This window comes from Xiphophorus couchianus, chromosome 23, assembly GCF_001444195.1.
Source record: "Xiphophorus couchianus chromosome 23, X_couchianus-1.0, whole genome shotgun sequence".
NCBI lineage: Eukaryota > Metazoa > Chordata > Actinopteri > Cyprinodontiformes > Poeciliidae > Xiphophorus > Xiphophorus couchianus.
In genome coordinates, this window is record NC_040250.1 from 27,199,664 (window position 1) to 27,220,817 (window position 21,154).

At 39.6% G+C, this 21,154-nt stretch overlaps 1 long non-coding RNA gene across 1 annotated transcript; it reads left to right on the forward strand.

Moving 5' to 3' along the window:
- The first annotated feature begins 269 nt into the window (after positions 1-269).
- Positions 270-10,399, forward strand: LOC114139520 (uncharacterized). The gene is made up of 3 exons (XR_003594466.1): positions 270-280; positions 5,049-5,051; positions 10,285-10,399. It is a non-coding gene; the product is annotated as an uncharacterized LOC114139520 (long non-coding RNA).
- Positions 10,400-21,154: the final 10,755 nt, after the last annotated feature.

Consider the following 21,154-nt stretch of genomic DNA (forward strand, 5'->3'; position numbering starts at 1 on the left):
TTTCAGACAGCAAATGGAGAACAAATGTGCAAATGAAAATCAGTTCAGACACTTCTGAACATCATCAGCTGTAGTGGGGATTCACGCCGCCTGCCCTTTACCTGTGGCTCACTTTAAACCTCTGCTGTCGTCATGTTTGCTCATGTTTATTCATGCTGATTCATAATTCATGGCGGTTCTTTGTTTGTGATTTGTAAGGCAGGCCTGTGCCTGATAATGCTGAAGTCGTGGCGTCGGGTTTGAAACCTTCCGGAGATGCAAGGCGAAGAAGCACTGAGGCGTGTCACGTCATCCACTCATCTCCTCATTAGCGATCCCTCTCCTAAAGTTTCTCCTTCGGTCGTCATTTTCTGAAGAATTTAACACCGGCAGTGTTGCTTTGTAAGTCCGTGTCCTCCCACTCCTCCATTATGTAAAGCTTGTTTACACCCTCATGTGCTTACACTAATAATCTCTTATTCATTTATGGATAACACCTTATTCTTCTAAGAGCTTCTTAGCCAAGGCTACCTGCACCCAAGGCTGGAATATATCCTCTTAATCCTTTCTTTTAATCTCACTATTCATTACAAAAACCCATAATTTATGAAGTTGGATTGAATTTGTTTTCACCCACTGCTGTGATGGAGAAGGTTATAAAGGTTGGAAGGTGCTAACGCCAGTAAAAAACCCAAAACTTTTATCAGTGTTTAAATTATTATTGGCTCTCAACCTTTGGTACTGGTATCACTAGGTTGTCTGTAATGGTAAAAATAATATTTGTTTTTATTTGAATCTTCCTGAAAATCCCAGTCCAGTTTTTGAGGTTTGCCTGGAGAATCCAGTATTAACTGAGCTGGGGGTACTTCTTCTCAAAACATAACAAATACTTTAGTGGTCTCCTGGTGACTGAGGTAGAGCACTTTCTTTTTCCTTTTCATAAAAGTCATCTCCAAAACATTAGATAATACGGTTGCTGAAAACTCTACAATGACAGTATTGTGCATTTAGTCTAAAATAATTTGTATAGTGACCTTTCTGTTAGCTATGAACAATGACGATTTGTGAATGTTTTTGTGGGGTTTTTTAGGCTACATTTACGCAACATCGCTGCAGGTATTTTCAGATGTTAGTTGGGGGAAAAGCTCCTCGTTTAGAAAATCCAGGCACCGCCAAGGCATTTATAGTCACTAGTTGGCGCTGTGATTTTAGCATGTCATCCAACAATCATGCGCTTTTGACCCTTAGCTTCCGTCTCACTAGCTGCATTCTCATTATAAATGTGCACAAATCTTTGTCTGTTTTCTGTTAATGTTGAAGAAACACAATTTCATGATTTGAAATGAATAAGAAATTAATGTAAAATCACAGACTGTTTACGTGATTACTCAGTAAAACGCCTGACAGTGATGAATGTAAACAGTTACATGAGATATGTTTATAATTCAGTCATGGAGCTAGCGCTCGTCATCTAACAGCCAATCAGAGGAGACATTGGCGTCTTATTCAGGCGTTGGAGCGACAATACTTAGGAGTGACTACTTATGTAGCGTTTGGGGGAAATTGTAGTCCGGCATTTTACAGAACAGGTATGGATTTAGCACATTGGAATGACGCATAACATTTTATGAATATGTGATGCTGTGAGAGCTCTGGTGGAGCCAGCTGCACATTGTTAAAAAAAAAAACAACCAACAAACCGTCATCCTCCCACCACTTCCTGTCGTCTTCTTCATGGTTTTCGCCAGTGGTAACATCCGGTTGTTGATCATGTGACTCGTGATGCGAAAAAACTGTTTCCATTGCAGTTCTGTTCTGTGTTACAGCTGAAAAACCGCCTCATCGTAGCGCAAAAACCTTTTAATGAAAAACATGTTTTTTTCAAAATTGGCTTGTTTCCATTAAGCTGGTTTATTTTTTTAAATTTCAATTTGCACAATTTTATGGTGAATGGAAACATAAATACTGTATACAGTAACTCATCTCTGTCTCATGACCAAAGTGTTTATGTAAGACATGTATTCCTTATCAAAAATTGGGCTAATCTGAACAGGTTAAGTAGCATCACAATGCCATCCGCCATTGTTTTTGTGGTTAGCTGCCTGTGAATTCATACAATAACCACTACAGCCTGCGTTGTGGTCATGTTCGCTTTCACACCTGCAGAGTGTTCACACGTCCACAGGGAGTGTCACAGAAAAATTGAACTCTGAGGCCAGATTTCAAAAATTGTTGGTGTGAGAGACTCCGGTCACTGGCACGTAAATGAGCGGCCGGATCGTGACAAAACTGTTAGCGTTTTGACCAAAGAGCCCATTCTGTAGCACTGAGCAGTACAGCTGGACTCAGTGTGGGTCTTCCCTGCTTCATTTTGCACTGCAGATGGTACTCATTCAAGTCTAATCAGCCATCTACTGCTGCGGTGTGTGGAGAGTCACAGCCTCCCTGTGTGTGCACGAGTTTAGGACATTATGTTGAATTAGCAGGCACTTGTATCTATTGCTGCTTACATTGGAAAAGAACTATAGTGGAGCTCTGAAAGGGTTTTAATGCTGAATGAGTTTGCAAAACGCTTCAAGTGGGGGGATTTGGAAACCTTGGGGGCTGATCATAATGAATGAGTGCAATGGAGCTTAACTGTAGTCAGAGGAAAAAAAGAGGTGTTACCTCAAACTGCTGGGTCCAGGCATGTGGCACTACATCCAATGACAAAACAGGCAAAAACAAAAACAAGCAAAGCTGACCTGTAACCTTCAAATACAAATCTCTGTGGACACATGTGTCTGTCTCTGTCTGAGAGAATGTGTGTGTGTGTGTGTTGGTGAAATTTTCAACAAATTAGGGCTATAGTTGAGGTTAACTTCTTAACTTGGGTTTAGGAGAAGACGTAACAGTTCTAATCCTCTGACGGTCCTTCTTATGGCCCATTTGCTCTTTCAGCCATTGTCCTTCCATCTGTTCATTCCTTACTTCCTGCCTCGTGTTTTAAGTGTTAGAGTAAATGCTGCTTTGTCTAAGTCAGTGGTTCCCAAAGATTTTCTGGGCCTCCCTATGGATTACAATAAAATCCCCCCCAAAAAAGAAAAGGAAAATCAGCTGGGCTCACACATCGTTCAACCAGACATAAACCTATACATACATTTTGTTCTCAAATTCCACTGAAGTTTATTTCACACTTCAGGTTGCAACAAAACACTACAAACCATCTTTACAGTGAACTATTTTTTTTTCATTCATCCATACTACTTCCTGTTCACCCCATGCAATGGCACTGCGCTCCCCCCCAGGGGGCGCCCCCACACTTTGGGAACCACTGGTCTAAGTAACAATTCAAGCAATTCGATCACTAGCTAAGTCAGGCTACAATAGATATTTTGAACATGTCAAAAAACATTCAATGGCAAAAACTTAGAAATGAAGGGACACTATGTAGATCACATATCAGTGCCAGTGCTACGAATATGATCAAGTGTTACTGGTCTGATTCTGATGATGCCTTTACTGTTGCAGATTGACTTACCTGTACATACTGGAGCGCCGACAGGAGGGTCTGTTGTCCAGTGTATCAGCTTCTGGAACAAACATGGTGTGTATCTTTGCCTTGGAACAGATAGGGAAAGCTAAGCTGTTCCTTCCTTCCCATATGACATATAGAAGAGGTCTAAGTTGGTCAGATACTGCAGTGGAGCCTGGATCTATTCTTCCTACACTAGATTACCCATTTAAGGATCAATCTTCAGATCCACCCAGACAAAATCTGTTCAAACATGCAGCTGCTTTCTGTCGATCAGTCATAATTGAACATTTTTGCTTATATGAGTAAAGCAATAATTTTTTTAAATTTTCTAATTGCTGACAGGATTTCCTTGTTGGTGAAGCACCAAACAGGCAATTATAGTATTTCAGGTATTGACATGAGGTATGTCAATTTCAGGTATTGATATAAGAGACTGAGGAAGTCTTTCTTCTGACAAAACTCAGAGGAATGAACCATCACAGTTATTCTGTGTATGCTTGTGTGTGTGTGTGTGGGTGTGTGTGTGTGTGTGTGTGTGTGTTTGATTGACTGTTAATCTCTATCTAGATGGAGATTCACCTCTCAGAATACACTTTAGCATTCAGAAGGATCTCGGATACAAAGCTTTATCTGAAAGGTGAGGCAGCCTGGTTTGTAAATATAATGACTCACAGCTGAAGCTGACAGTCACTGTTCTGCTGTTTGGTACGTGCCATTTGTTAAAGAGGGTGAACTTTAAATGTGTGAAAATGTGGGCTGCTCTTTGCTCAGGTGTCAGATTCCAGCATGATGAGATTTTAGCATTTTAGGTCCCAAATATTTAACAGCACTTGGTGTTTTATGTCTCCTGGGTTTAGATGTGGCTGGGAATCGGCTACAGCCAATGGTAAAATGTATAAAAGCTACAAATAATTACCTTATAAGGCCCTTTTTACACCAGATTGAGACGAGCCTATGGTCTAAATCTCCTACATAACCATTTGCTTGCATCACATATTCATTTTAATATTTTCTTAAAATCTGCAGACTCACTTCCTTATAAATATGTTCCGTCACCATCAGTTTCAGTTTTGCATCATCATAGCATTGAATATACAGAGTGATGTGCATTGATTAGCATGTAAGGTCTGGGAAATGATTCAGCTGGCTGCTCTTTTTGTGGTCAACCCTTTATCGGGCAAGAAATCCATATAAAACTCTTTTTATTACATCTACTACCAACCAGAGCCAAATTGAAGGTGGAACTAGCTTCCTGAAACAAACATATTACGAGATTCAAAACTAAACTGAGGAGAAGAGAGATCTGGAAGTGCAGCAGGTTTCTTGTGAACTTCAGTCCTGGAGGACAGGAACTTCTTTGACCTGGGAAAAATGTCAGAGACTCCCTCCCTGTATTTCACATGACTAATATCTATTAAGACCAAGCTAAACATAATTTAGATGTAATGGTGGAAAGTTATTTACGTATTATAATAAAAGTATCGTCTGTTTGTATTAAGAATTTAAGTCAATACCTTACAGAACCATCTTACGCTGCAGTGACAGGCATAAGCCTGTAGGGGCATGTCTCTAGCTGCTTTCAGTCTAGAAACTGATTTCTTTTGGCCATTCTTAGACATAAAAGCTCATGCTCAGGCAAAATGGAGAGTAGGTTTGGACTTTGACTGGGTCACTCTGACACATACTGTACATGTGCTTGTCTCTTAACCAACCCATTGTAGCTCTGTTGAATGTCTATAAAGTTTGTTGAAGTCTCCAAAACGTTTTCCTTCAGGATCATCCTGCATCCATCTTCCATCTGACCATCTGCCCCTGCAGAAGAAATGTATTCCAACACATGATTCTGCCATCACCATGTTTCAAGGTGGGGGGTAGTTTGTATATGTTAATGTCCAGAGTTAGTTTTCCACCAAACATTGATCTGAAATTCGTTCTGGTAAGAAAAAGTCCTTGGGGGTTAAATTCTTTTCACTTTCTGGGTTTTGCTGTCTTTTTCAACCCAATTGTACATTTCTAGGTTTGTGTATGCAAAAACGATAATAAAAAGACACTAAAACTTTTGTACTAATCGAATCAGTGAAGACTTTTCACTCGACGTTCTTTGTAACTTCCTGCTTGTTTTGTAAAACACAGCATCTGTTCTTATTTCCTCAATAAGAACAGATGCAACTATAAAAAACAGTTATGATAAACAGTGAAAGGCATAAAATTATGTTGTAAGGTAATTCCAAAAGACGCATGCAGTGCTGCTTTAAACAACATGACTTATGCAAAATAAATGCATCCGAGACTTTCCGTGAAGCCGATACGTTTTGACATTTTATTCTAAGGCAGTGACACGATCTGACGTCTGAGCAGATCTGGGAGTCTGCGAGTCGACACAATATGAAATGAAACTGAAGAGCGGATCTTTTCAGGTTTGATGAGTAGGCAGCATGTTTGCCTTAATGCGCGCCACATAAACAGACAGCCCTTTTCCAGCTTGATGAACAAAGTCCTCCTCTGCAGTCTTTCATTAGCCGAAGTGGTACGAAGAGAAGCAAAGTGTCAGCTTTCTCACTTTTTCTCGGTGTGTCTGTTCCCCCCCCCGGTAAATTCCCAACAACAGAGTTTGAAGAGCTGAAGGTAATTACAACCTCCCTGAGCTCTACCCAAGGGAGACACTCTTTATTGGAAACTTTATCTGAAGACGCCTCAGTAGAAACATGGCAAGCCGGTGTGCTGCGACAGAGCTTTGTGTAGAGTAGACAAAGCTGTCTTTGGAGAATCCCACTGGTTTTTACAAACTGCCATTGCTCGTACTTGGATGCTAACTATGGGACAGTTGAAGAGGTTTCCATCAATCAAGTGTTTGAAGTCGCTGTGGGCCCATAAGTAGTCTTCTTACAGCTGCAGTGTTTGTGCCACAGTAGCTTCCTGGGCAGCTCAAAGTGAGAACATCATATCAACATGAATTACCTTACATCTGGTAAGTTACGGCATGGATAATTAAAGCTGCTCATATAACCACAGGTGCCATAGGACGGGGCAGTCTTGGTGTTGAGTGAACAATTAGTTCTTGAAGTTGTATTTCATTGAGAAATGGCTTTGACAAAGACATGAATGACTCTGAGTATCTCCAAAATCTCAAATCTTGTGGGGGATTTGTTGTTTAGAGCGGCTAGTTGTATATGTGCACCTCCTCAAAGTGGTCCAAAGAAAAACAGGTGGCGCACTGATGGCTCATTTATGCAAAGTCACTTTATTCTGGGAACAGACCTCAGCAGACCCTCTCTGCCAAGATAGAGTATTTTGACACAGCTGTTGGTAAGCCAGCAACCGTTCTACAGTTTAGAATGGTTGCTGTGTTCTAAACTGTATATTGTTAGAGCAATCTCTGTTTGTTTTGTTTTGTATTTTTAGCCCCTTAAGAGCTGTTTAAACCCAGAGAATAGAGTCAACTGATTCATCAATCCGTGTCACAGCCTTTATGTTGCCCACAATCGTTTTATTCCTTTGCTTCTGAATGTCAAAAATTAATTAGACACACATTTAGCAAAGCACCCAGAGCAGTATGGGAATAAGCACAAGAGTCAACTGGCAACAGAGTGTCTTTGGTGAAAACTCCAGTTTTCTTAAAAACGTTCCGGTTCCGATTGGCTGTCAAGCTGATCCCCGTCGCATCTTTCCCCTTCCCAGTCTGATCCGTCGAACAGATGCAACACAATGAGCGCGGCTCCTCCATGTGTGCATCTGTTCAGGTCTACATAAATCTGGAGGATTAAAACTCCAGAACAATCAGGGACTCATTTCCACTGTGGTGCACCGCATCATCACAGGGCGAGGGAACGCCAATGAACAATATGTAGGAGAGAGAGTGAGCCAAACAGGAGCATCTCATTTTTCACTTTGAGGGGCAGCATCCTGCCTCGTACACTCGCTTCTGTTCTGTATTCATGATTTTAAAGGGTTTGACTATAAAAAGCGAGATTCCTAATGGAATCCCCCCGAATCATTCACTCCAATAGCCAGGAATGTTTTCTGAGACAGTTTAAAATCTGAATAATGTGTATTTTCAAGGCTTGCATTGGAAGTAGAACCAGATGTAAGGTTTGCAATTATAAGTTGTAGTCAGACAGTAGAGAGAGAAGTCACAGAATCAGTGATGGAATCAGCTCTGGTTTTGCAGAGATAAGAAGTAATACTGGCAAGAAGATTAAAGCAGTGATTTATAATACCAAGGTGAAACAAGAGCAGTCACATACAAAGTTAGTGTTGCACTATGAAATGAACTGGTTTAACATATGGAAATGGAAGATGGGAAAGACGTGAACGACAGATTATGGGCTGATGGTGTTTGACATGGTTAAGTCCAATGAACTTGACAAAAATCTTGAATTAGTGAGGTTGTCAATCTCTTGTTGCTTTGGTTTACAACTACACAGGGTAATGGACAAGTCCAAGAGACATCTAAAATGAACTAAAAAAGATGATTATAGATTTTGGAACTATTTCTAAGCAACTGCAGATTCCAGTGTTACCACTTTTAAAAACCTTTTTGTAAGACCATCCCTCTCGGATAAAATGGAATTGGCCAGGAAGTTGAGAAACAAAAGAGGAACAAGCAAAGATCAAGCTTCCCTGAACTTGAAACACCGGTGACCATCAACAGTGAAGACTCTTTTATAAGAAGCTTAAGAAGTTGCTGACAGAAGCACAAATGGCAATATCTATATTCTTCCTTCCCAACTTCGCATATGAATTTGGGAATGACGAGAGGTGTTGCGTAGTATGAACTACACATGAAATCTGTGCTGGAAGTCCATCCACGGCAATCTTTTCAAAGCAATGTCCTTTCCAAGTGCTCCAGCTTCCTCGTACAGTCCAAAAACATGACTGTTGGCTTAATTGTCCTTGTGTGTGAGTGCGTGTGCACAGTTGTTTGTCCTGAGTGTGTCTGTGTTGCCCTGTGATGTGATGGAGTGGCGACCTGTCCAGGACTTACCCTGCCTTGTCTCTAGTGACTGCTGGAGATGATGGATGTTCTTACTCGTCCCTTCCCTTCCAAATTCCTTTATGCTATTTTAAATCCTACAATGGGCTGGTCACACTATGCATAAGTCTTCACATCATCGCTACAATCTCTCCCTCTGCCTTCCCTGTACATCTCAGTCTGCTTATGGCGTAACAGCGGTGGGTTGACCTCAACAGCCGTTGCCGGATCGTTCCGTTTACTCAACACTTGCAATCAGGAGAACAGAAACTTAATTCTGCCTTGAAATGTTTTGTGAAAGGGGCTCAAATCAGATAATTTTTTTTAAAATATGGACAAAACTGGGACAGTGATCTCAAAAATATGTTACTACCATTAAATCCCAACTTCAGTCCTGTTGGTAAATGTATTACGCTGCATTCACACCAGCCCCGCTAAGTCCGCTTTAATCAAACTCTAGTTGGTTGAACTCTGGTGTGGATGCAAGTGAACTCGAGACCACTCCAAAATTAGGAAGTGTTCTATAGCACAGGGCATTCTGGGTAAGTACAACCAAAACAAACGTGCTATTCTAGCAGTGGAGGAAGAAAATTATTGTGGTCTTTTACCAAAGACATAAAAAAATCCTGTAACTGCTAAAATTTAACGCCATTTTTGTTTGCGTTTTTAAAGGAACAAGTTGTGTTCAGTGTCTTCTTCTGAGGTTTTGGGATCTCTGGTTGTTGGTGCAGCGCCACCACAGGTGAGGGGTGAACAGGTTTTTCAATTAGTTTGGATCGTTTAGCACTGTGGAATGTGAAAGAAAGCCACAGCAACTGAAAATGTAACAAATGTTGCAAATTTGATCCCCAATCGAACCGACTCTACCAGACCGTCAGGTGTGAAAACACTGACGGTTTAAAGTTAGGTCCAGCCATTTGTATGCCAGAAGGCTTCAAATATTACTGAGTAGATGTGTGTATTTGTGGCTAATTTCAGAGAATGTCCGTAATAAATTTACTCAAACCTTTAAAATTTATTGTACAAATTGCGTAATCATTCCACCCTGAGAAAAAGAACAGCTCAAATCTAACCAAACTGAATTTGTTTCTATGTGTAGCTTTTCTGTTCCCCTCTGCTGAGCTTTTTTCTCTCCCTCAGTTCAAATGAAACTGTAAGTACCCCTCTTCCCTTTTCCATTACATTTTCAAAGACTCAAATCCTCTTCTAACATCTCAAACCATATCCTCCCGGCTTGGCTTTTGAAAGTGGATGTCTGAGTATCTCCCTCTCTGCTCTCAGCAATGAGGGTGCGAACTTTCCTCCTGTTCCTTATAAGCTCTCTCAGCCGATTCCCACCCTCTCAGGTCAGGCAGGACAGATTAGAGGACAGATAACCTGTATTAGTCACTGAGCTCCTGAAACTCCACTTTTCACCCATTTCACCCTTCTTTTGTATCATTTCCTTCCATACTTAACAATGTTATCTTCTGTTTGTTCTCAGAATCTCTACCTCCTTTTGTATTTCTAAGCTCTAAAAACCAAGTATAATATTTTAGGTGTACAAACTGTAAGCATAATATTTCCAACTCTTTTATTTTAATGGTTTATAACATAACATTTACATAAATATCTTTACATTTGTTAAGGTTGAAATCTCTTTAGAGTGGTAAAGGTCCAGTTTGATTTGAAGCCTTTGCTTCAACACAGCCTGCCACAAATGCTAAGGCTAGTTAGCATAGTCACTGATGACGATTGTTTTCCTGGAACAGTAAGGTGTTTCTCCGCGATTAGCATATTTAGCAACGAGAACATGAGATTGATTGACAGCGTTAAGCCTCCTGGCTCTGATTGGTTGTTTCTGAACGGAAGCGGTGCATTTCTTCAGATGACAATAGTAGCTCTGGGAGGAGCTGAAGGCGTTCAAACCTTTCACAGATTCTGTCTCATATATTAAACTTTAACAAAATGGTAACAGTCTTTATAAAATGTTTAAAAAAAAAATTCACAGTCACTTTGTTTTTTGGCCAAAAATACAGCAGTCAAGAACAAAATGGTTAGATATAGACAAGATGCATGACTTGGCAAAAAGTTAAAAACCTTTTTCTAATCAATCAAAATGTTCTCGGCCTAGCAATTGTTTTATTCTCCATAATGGTCCCTGATGATTTATTATCTAAATAAAGTATTTTGTTGCCAACTATGCAGTAATTATGCTTTTAGGTTAGGACCTTGGGCTAAGGACACTTAGCATCTACCCATACACACACCCATGCACGCACACCCCTACCCACACACACCTACACCTACACACACACGCACACAGGAACTAAGCTGACACAGCAGAGGGACGGGTCAGAGGAAGCGTCCTCTGTGATAATATCACACTCCTGCTTTATTATTAACCCGACCCCTGAGAGAATTGCTGCTCTGGTAATATGAGTGATAATCTAGTTATCATAAATCTTTTTTTTTTTTTAAATAAAAATAAATGCAAAATTAGAAAAACAGTTTTCTTAGTATGAATGTAATGTGGTGTAGCAAAGTTAGAACACAGGCAACAGAAAAGCTAAATGAACACAACTTATCAGAAACATGAACATCCATCCATCCTTTAAACTAGTGGTTTCCCAAAGTAGGGAGTCGGGACCCCTCGGGAGGTCACGAGACACCATGTGTAGGGTCAAAAGATTCATCATGATTTGACCCCTGAGGTGTATGTAGTGGCAAAATAATAAAAAAAAAGAACTAAGTGAATAATCAGATCATAAGATGTTTAAATGTGAATGTAATATGAAATCAATAAATGTACTAATACACATTCCATTAAATATATAAATATATCTTTTTAAATGATGAACTATAATAACAAAATAAAATTGTATTAAATATTATGTAAAGTTGACTTAGAGCTTTATGTCTTGTTCTAATGTTATTCCCTCATCAAAAACATACCTGGAGTTTTACTCCAGCCTAAAGAAAGCCACTCTTTGTTCAGTTTACAAAGTTACCAAATGAAGCGCTAATGTTTTAAATGGAGCTGATATATTGTTTTATTCAAACATGTGTTTGTTGGGGCTGAATAGTGTTGTATGCTAGTGGTTTCCATTTTTGGAAACCACAAAAAATTTCCTGGCTGGCTTCCTCTATGCCCCGAACCGTGAAGATTCCCAAATCACATACTTGTCATTCTGTACTCAAGTTTGTGGATAATGTTGGATTCAGAAGAAGAAACACCAGCTGAAAAGAGAAATTAGTCATTCCATTTGAATGCTGTTGTGATTGGAGTGAACTGAGCTGGAACCGTCTAGTTAGCAGCTTTGATGGGAGCTGATTAAATCCTGGATCTCCCAAGCAAAAGGAGCTCCTGGCTCTCCTCAATTAGTTCATTTAACTTCGGGAACGTCGGAACCTCGTGGAAATGCGGAGCACATTTTTCTTCTGCCAGTGCAGCTTGTTGCGCTTCGACTAATTATAGGATTGAATGGAATCATTGGTGGAGTGACGACAGAGAGAATGGGCAGTGCAGCTAAGAAGCTCACTAAGACACTAAGTCCCAGCGACAAGGACAAAATGTAAATTTCAAGAAGCCTCTGACTGAAGACACTCTCTTTATGAAGAATTGTCATATTGAAAATTAATTATACCCTTCTAGAAAAATCAATGGCAATCAAAACACTTGGTTTAGTTACTGACCAGTTTTATAGGACCAAGGAAAAAAATATGAGAAAAAAGTCATAATATTGCAAGGCAAAAGTTTTTGTATTTTTGCATTTCAAATGGGTTTTTAAAAACAATTAAACCAGTATTACAAGAGAAAATGCGCATATATAACCAAGAACAAAATAATTAGTTTGCTATCATAATGTTATAAAAATAATGTGATAGTACAAAATAAATAAAATTATGAGAATAAAGTTGTACTACTACGATTTGATTCTTGTAATTTTATTGATTTTTTATCTTGATTTTTTTTTTTTTAACGGAGATAAATGAGTGTGAAGCTAACGTTTGTGTTTAACAAAGGATGCTGAAACAGTTTTCTGCTTCGTGTGCCTCAGTGTGAATGCCACGCCCTTGATCCCAGCACACACGCACTAATCAGAACAAAAAACACGTCAAAAGCAGCAGACTTGATGTTCCACAACATCCCCCTTTTTCTTCATGTTTAGACATTAAATAACCTGTTTCTCAAAATGCTAGCTCAGCTTAATAACGCTGTATGGCAGTTTTAATATGTAAACAAAGATGATCATATGTTGCCAGTCAATCTAAACCAAGTGGGATCTTGCTCTTAAATTTTGTTGTGCATTCCAGTGCATCCTGCTGATATTTCACCAATAAATTAGTGCATAATTAGGACACTGTTGTGGTTTCTCTTTAACCATCTGAGCCTGGTCTGCAGTTGTCATAGCTCTGTTCTCCTGTCCGTCTGAGGCGTTTTAATGCGCCGTTATGTTTCTATCAGCTCCATCAGTATTCCGTACACACTGCTGTCTCTTTCTGTCATTGTTAAATTGCCTGGTTGTGTAAGACTTCTTTTTTTTTTTTTTTTGTTCATAACAAAGTATTTTGGAATTATCCACTGTGTCTGGAACATCCAGCACACACGACCCTGAAGGGCACAGAAGGGGAGGGAAAAAAATCTCTTGGATTGACAAACACTACATTTCTATAATAAGTATAATTACAATGGCTTGGTTTCAAATAAGACGCTATCAAGCAGAAAATCAGTAATCAGATAGAAAACGGAACATATTCACGCTTAGAGAGAGAGAAATGGCACGAAAACAGCTAAACAGATTAAAACAGAGCAAGAAGACAACCTCAATGAAACTGCAATCTTAGCTTTTTTATTTATTATTTTTTGTTGAAATAGCATGTAGGTTGTCAAAAATAATATTTCCATCTGACTTTTATTTACTTTTCTGGCCCATGAAAGTGGAAGGAACATAAATACTGTGAAAACTTGCTTATGCATCACTAAACAATTACAGCTAAAAACCTCCTTTACTCTGATAGCCCAAAATGAAAGCACATGTCATTTCATATTACATGTTGACAAATTAATAAAGCCTCCATCTAAGTGCGACTGGTAACATCAGTATATCAGCCTGAGAAAGTTTGAACAACGCATATTGGTGTTGAAATATTTTCCCATCCTGAGCACAAATACAGCAACCGATTGAAAGATCAGAGTACATTTTAGCTAGCTTGGTAAAAACCCGACTCTTATTCTACGCTGCGCTTCGTTCAGAGGGTCTGGGTTCTCGGTTGTTGAGGAACGATTGCTTCCTGGAGGCGATGACGTTTTAAATTTGACCCAGTTTGTAATTTTTTATTTTTATTTTCTCTGCATCAGTGGGGCGTTCCAAATAATGTCAGAGTCCTCAAAATGTGTAAGAAATCATTAATCATTCTTTCTACAACATTTTGAGACATTATTGTAACGCTTTCAGGCTGTGAAAGAGTGAGAGAGCAATTCTTTAGCAGATTACTTCCTCTGTTTTATCTGTCATTGGGTAGCCTGGTAGAAAGCAGCCTCTTGTACCAAACTTTGCTTCATCAAGAAACGATGGCTTCCAGGAGCCGTGGGTTGTGTTGAAGTTTTACATTTTAACCAGTCGCTAACGTGGCGTTTGAAGCTCAGTGGAAATAGGCTGTGCTGTAAACAACCATCCTCCGTTTCAAAGAGACAATAGCTGAGGCGAACGAGGCGGCGGTTAATGTTAGCTCAATATTTTGAGGCGTGGCCAACATGAACTGAACGGCTTCGTTAGCTTCCTCCGCTGTCATTGCTAAAGCTACAGGCAGAGTACGACTCTAAAACAGTGCAGAAAATGGACGTCGTCGTTCACTTCTTCTTCTGCTCGTCGATTGGCCCGGTTGAAATTCTAAATCTTAACTGGCTCAACAGGACAAAGCCCAAAGCCCAATGGAGCGAGATTTGTATCGAGTGGAATTACTTGGAAAGCAATGGCCGGGCTACATTTGAGCTGTTTTATGAAGATCACTGGAACGTAGACACACATAGGAGAAATCTGTCAAAAATCAATATCTTTGGGGCGTGCTGCGGTGGCGTAGTGGTTAGCGCAACCCGTATTTGGAGGCCTTGAGTCCTCGACGCGGCCGTCGCGGGTTTGACTCCCGGACCCGACGACATTTGCCGCATGTCTTCCCCCCTCTCCTTCCCCGTTTCCTGTCAGTCTACTGTCGTATAAGGGACACTAGAGCCCACGAAAGACCCCCTGGAGCGGTAAAAAAATCAATATCTTTCATACAGAGAGGAGCAGGAACTGAAAGACTCTTTTTGATGTGAATGTGAAAGAAAAGCCACCAGGCTTCGTGTTGATGGTCAGGTTAATCTCTGGAATCGTTCTAAACTCAAAACCAGCTATGAAAAACTGAATGGAGGCTTGAACTATAATAATCATGTTTGATGTTTTGTTGTTTCAGCTGGTCTTATAGTTAAGCTTATATCGTGAAGATTGGCTGAATTCCTGGCAAATGCCTCAGAGGAACAGAGTACAACTGGTGGAGTAGGATGGATGTAACGGCAAGACTGTAATTGAGACAATTGAAACAGATCTAAAAATGCTCCACAGAAATGGCTCTGACTTCATTTCAGAGTCTACAGAATCGATGAGCACTTCAGTGTGAAGCCAGAACAGAACTACTGACATTTTAATTAGAAAAGCATAAAGAAGACAAACCAGCCTGAGGCCACTGAGTCTTCACATAGACACTTTGTAGCACAGATGGTGAAGTAAAGAGCAACAAGTCCATCAACTGGTTTTCTTCAATGAAAACAAATTCAGCCGAGTGGAGTCTGGTAATATTCTTAATTTAAGGACTTCAAATTGTATAAAATAATAATGCAATGCCCCAAAAGACAAATATATCCTCTATAGTGTTGTGTACATGCTGTGGGTTTCAGTGGTGTGCAGAGATTCAGTGTTTAAGTAAATAACATTCAGCATCTGATACACTGGCAATCTGTAAACTCTCAATATTTTCCAGAAGTCCATATTATTGGACTTCTGATTTTTCTTTACTTTTTAGAAGTAAGATTTTTCTCAGCTTGGGGAAGCTGAGCTACCCAGACAAAAGGCTACTTCACTCTTCATTTAATGCCATTTGCAAACAAACAAATCCAGGAGCGCCATTTATTTTCCTTGGCACTGATTGGCCAAGAGCGGAAATAAGGAAGACTACTTTCGGCGGTAGCGCTAAGACGAGTTCCATTGTGCGTATTTATTCATATAAAAGTATATTTGGTGTTTGAACCATTAAAATAAGCAATTACACTAAGTGCTCTTACATCCGGTCTCAAGTATTTGCGGATTCACGGTAACTGCTATTTAGAGTTACCAGGACTAGCTGCACTAATTGTGTTAGTCACTTACATGAGATATTAAAGTGTGTAAAATGTCAAGTTACTAGTAAAGTCAGTCCTGACTACGGTGGCTCAGAAAGGTCAATAAAAACTAGCTGTTTTTCCACTGACCACATGATCGCACAATTTTACATTTTAAAAATAAATTCAACTAATGAAAACATAAGTTGCAAAAAAAAGTCTCTTTTGGCCATATTGAAATAGTTTTTTTTTTTTTTGTAAAACTTGCGATAGAAACACGTTTTTCACGTCCCATGTGCAACATGAGCACAGACCTTGAAGAAGAAAAGGAAGTAGTTGTAGGATGATGATGCGGCATGTTTAATGACTCATCACTTGAACAAACGTACTTACATGAGATTTTAATTGCGTTTCTTATTTAATGAAAACACCTCAATTGCAAAATTGTGTTTTTAAAAATGTTAGCGGAATATAGACTAAAGTTTAGCTCACATTTGTGATGGAAACACACCTACTGAAATTATGCTTTTAGCTTAGCATAAATTTAGCTTTAGCGTAGCTTCCATTGTTGCTTTTGTTACTGCATTGTGGCTTTTGCGTTTTGCTGATTCTTTCGGGCCACCGTACATGGCAGTTCAGATTATAAATTGTTGCTGCATAAATAAGCTGAGGTCAGTACGGTGGCTCTTCCAGGGAAGAGTTAGCTCTGTCTAATCATGTTTTCTTCCCGTCATTTGCACCAACCATTTTCCTCAAACACACCATCTCTATAAAACAAGCTCTTGGTATCTAACATATCTGGTGTTCCCCATGGAGCTGTGTGTGATTTTAATGTTTTGTGTTCCACCCCGCCACAGTCAGAGGGGAAGTTTGCAGACTTTGTTAAACTCCGTTCCCTTTCATGTCTCTTATCTTTCAGCAGTCGTCCTCTCTTTGGTTTGTTCTGTCTTTTGACGGCGGGTGAGCAGATTGCGGTGCACCTGTTTGTTCGAAACCATTCCACGAATGCATTCGCCCCGACTCCTCAGATGAACTGTTGGGGAAAAAAAAAGAAAGATTGCAGCTGATGTCGGCACACTCTAGACAATCAATCGCTCCTGGTTGCCATGGAATCACTGTCCTCATTATAAAAGACGAGCAAAGGTAACACCACAGACAGTCCAAATGTGGTTGGAACTACAGAAGGTGGCAGTAAAGGAAAGACTGTGTGGGTGGTCAGAGGGCCTCAGTTCTGTGAGCAGGTTCTTTTTCTTTTTCCTGCTTTTTGTTCATCCAGCCGCAAAGTTGGACTTGGCAACCTCGGTCAGTTGAAGACATTGTCTTGGACAATTCACCACTATAAAGTCAAAATAAATTCAAGTCTTCCATATAGACAGGTTTCATGTTATTGTTTGTATCTGGAAACTTTGCACAGAACAGCGGAGTGCTAAAAGACAATTCTTTTACATGTCATCTGTAGCCGCGCTGCCTCAGTAGAACAGTTCTGTTCACTGAATGAAACCTGGAGATATATCGGTGTTATTAATTCAGTGCAGAGAGAAAGAACACAAACAAAACATTGACGAACAATTCAAATCCGTTAATATTCTTTTTCCTCACTCTCTGTCGGCTACGTAACGCAGAGACGGTTGCCATGGCAACTGACTGACAACAGCTCCACTAGTGTGTCAGGATTCAACACCAAAAAACAGGCAAACATTTCACACACAAAGAAGAGAACATTCAGTCCATTTCAGTAATATATTTTCAGGTTTTTATTTTGTGATTATTAATAAGTGATCGTCTGAACACAGTGGTGGTTGATCAGCTCATTTAAACACCTGCTGCTACAATCTATCAGAAAGTAGGTGTGTGGGTTTTATAAATTTTTTTTTTTTAGCTGAACAGAAACGCACTGAATCCTGCATCACATCTACATGTTAAGATTGTCAAAGTCAGGCTAGCATAACTGACCTACTTCCCTCTTCCACACTATTTTTTTTAAGTTAAGACTTTTTCCTGACCTGTGAAAGGTGATACCCTTAGATCTTGTTATCTAGTTGTCCTCGTGCTAATCAGTAGCAAAACACTTTTTCTTTTTATATTTCCAATTTAGCGTGTTATGTTGGCAGCCTCACAGCTAACACCAATGATTGTCATCGTCAGTGAGCTGTTTCAGGATCTCAGCCTCTCTGTTGTCTTTGCTCCGTCTCCCGTTCCTTCACCAGAAACAGAAAACTCTTAATGCAGTCGTACATTTTATAGGGAGTGTCTCCACATTCCAACATCCTCTGAGCAAAACATTTTTATTTATTTATTTTTTATTCAAACTTAAAGCCGAATTCAGCTAGTTTCAGCTCACCACAAAGGACAGCCGGCTGGAACGTATTCCGTTTGAGTGAATGCTGCTGAAATGATTACCCGTGAGGAGAAACGCACTTCTTCGTCACCTTCCTGCAACACTTGCATTGGAGTCAAAAGGACAAGTTTATGGTATGGAAGGCTGGCGGTGGAAAGACGCAGAAAAAACCCGCCCGTCACTCTGGTATTCGCAACGGAAAGTAGAAACCGGCAAACATTCTGGTTTCTACATCCAACTGAGTTTCCTCATTGTGGGACAATAAAGTGCGTTTGAGCTTCTTTAGATGCATTTAGGACGCAAAGGATGAGAAAAACAGAGAAAAGACATTTATTTTAGTTGTGGAGAAAGTTGTTGAGATTTCATATAATGCTTCATTATTTGCAGCCTGCAGTGTTTCTGCCCTAATAGACTTAATCAGCAGAAAGACCAACTCACTTTACAGCCTGTGGGCCAAACATAACAACGTATAGTATTAATTATATTAATTAGGATAATACCAGGCGCCCGATTTGTCACGTCCCAGCTCATACATCACCCTGAAAAATGTATTTCCCCGATTTATAGACTTCTTCTGTCTTTGCTTTTCTTTACTAAACCCACCGATTCAATGGTTTGATTATATTTTCAGTGTGTTTAAGTGTGAGAAAGAAAAACAGCAACAACAAAGCAGCTAAATCAGAGGTGTCTTGTAAGGAGGCAGCTACTTTTTCCACAGAAATGTAAATCCAACTCCGATTTCATGGCTTTGATTTTACATGTTGCGAGACAACATGGCGACAGCTGCAGGCTATCAATCCAGATGAGCGTCAGCTGACTTTCCTTTCTGTCGTTTAAGCAACGGCTTCATTATGCGCAGCACTCATGCAGATTCTGTGTGAGTTGTGTAAACGGCGTGAAAAAGGGGGATCCGTGTCGGAGCGTCCTCTCTCTGTGTTTTGCGTATTTGACCTGCTGCAGTCAGACAAAATTAAGCGAGGCGACAGATAATGAGGCATCTAATACGGAGAATGTTGTGACTGTGTGTGTGTTTGTGTGATTGTTCCAAATGGGTACCAGAGGGGTCATTATACTGTGGAAAACATCTGCGCCGCTGCTCTATTATTATTATTATTATTATCTTTTGTCACTAAATGTCCAATTGTAACAACCTGAGTAGATGAAACGCGGATCCTCGTGCAACGTTTGCTGCAGCTCTGATTGGAGTCGCAGAGAGACGGCCGGCTTCGGCAGAACCTCCTAATGCGGCCTTCTCATTCAGAAAACCAGCATCTGAACAGAAAACTGAAAAACTGCCAAAACGCAGAGTTCCTTTAAATCAAGGTTAAAAACAAACCTGATTAGATCTGCCTTGGATTCTTAATAACTGGAACAGATTTAATGTATATTTGCTTTATGATTTTGATAATGGCGTTTGACAAAATGTTTATAACTTTATAATTCAAATGTTTATAACTTGTTTCATAACTGGGTACCATAGAATAATAATAACTATTATTATTATTGGGGTTTTTTTTGGTGTAGGAAAATTATTTGGATAAGAGTACATCTAACCAACTTTCAGGTCTTTTCCTGTTTCCAGTTTGCTTCCTAACTTTCCTAACTCCGCAATGCTCCTATTTCTATTTTAGTTACATCATTAAATTAGCTTGCATTAGCTTAGCCACCAAGAGGAAATGGAATACTTTAGTTTCTGAAGTCGATTGACCATCTTACCGTCTGTTAAAACAGAAAGTCGGTTTAAGATTTCAGAGATAGTTGTCTTCTTGATGCATTAGCTGCATTTCCATTACAAATGGAACCTCAGAACTTTCTAAATATCCCTCTTATTTTGAAAAAACACAATTTCACAATTACTGTGTTTAAGTTAAATAAAAAAAACACAATTAAAATCAGACGTGAATAAGTTCACCTAGGTGATAAGTCATTAAAAACATATTGTCCATCATCTTCCAACTACTTCCTGTTGTATTCTTCTTTGTGATTTATGCCAGTAGCAACATCTTGTTGTTGATCATGTGACTTGTGTGATGTTAAAAATGTGTTTCCGTTGCAGTTTTGCAAAATAAACCAATGTTTGATATGGCAGAAGTAGTACTTCATCTAGCGTCAAAACTTATGGAAAAATGTGTTTTTTTCAAAATTTGCCTGTTTCCAATAAACTAAATTTATTTGTGAAATGTCCAATTTTGCAGCTGTGTAATCAATGGAAACACAGACACCGACTCCCTTCGCTGTTTTTCTTGGTTTTTGAAAAAAGGAAAAACAAAACCCTAACGAGTCGCTCTGTCACCATCCACACATGTGTCCATCTGCAGCTTTCCTTTAGTCTCCCTCTGTCCATCTCCCTCTCCTTCACCTCCTTTTCAGCCTCCACTCTCTTTCTCCCAAAAATCCAATTAGCCAGGGCAAACTCCTTACACTGCAGGAGAGGAAAGATCTATGCCAGAGCGAGGCAGGGACGGGGAGATGCTGCCAACACAAGCCCTTAACCAGAATTTTCTCAAGCTTAGCTCATCTGCTGTGGTTTGACCCAAGGGACCATAAGGAGGGAAACAACAAGGCAGAAGAAAACAGGAAGAAAGCAGAAGATGTTACTGAGAGAATCTCTTTAGAGAAAACTCCTGTCAGGAACATTTTTTTTTCTCTTTAGCTTGAGGAAAAATAGCTGCAAGAAGTCGAATTGTGGCAGTTAGACCATAAGTAAATGATAGCATTATGCTAACATATGCTACGTTAGCAATGCCAACCCCCCCCCCCAAATATATATATATATATATATATATATATATATATATATAAGACAAAGTTTAAATAAATCTTTGAGGAATTCTGTTCATTTTCCTTTTTCTTGTGTATCATTTCATATGATAATTTATGGCAAAATGAAGGAAATGAAATGAGAAGCTAACTGCTCTGTGGTGACATGGTAGCATCGAGTGTCATACCTGGTACCTGTTAAGGTAATTAATACATGAATAAACATCAATCTGATTCTTATTCAGAGGTTAT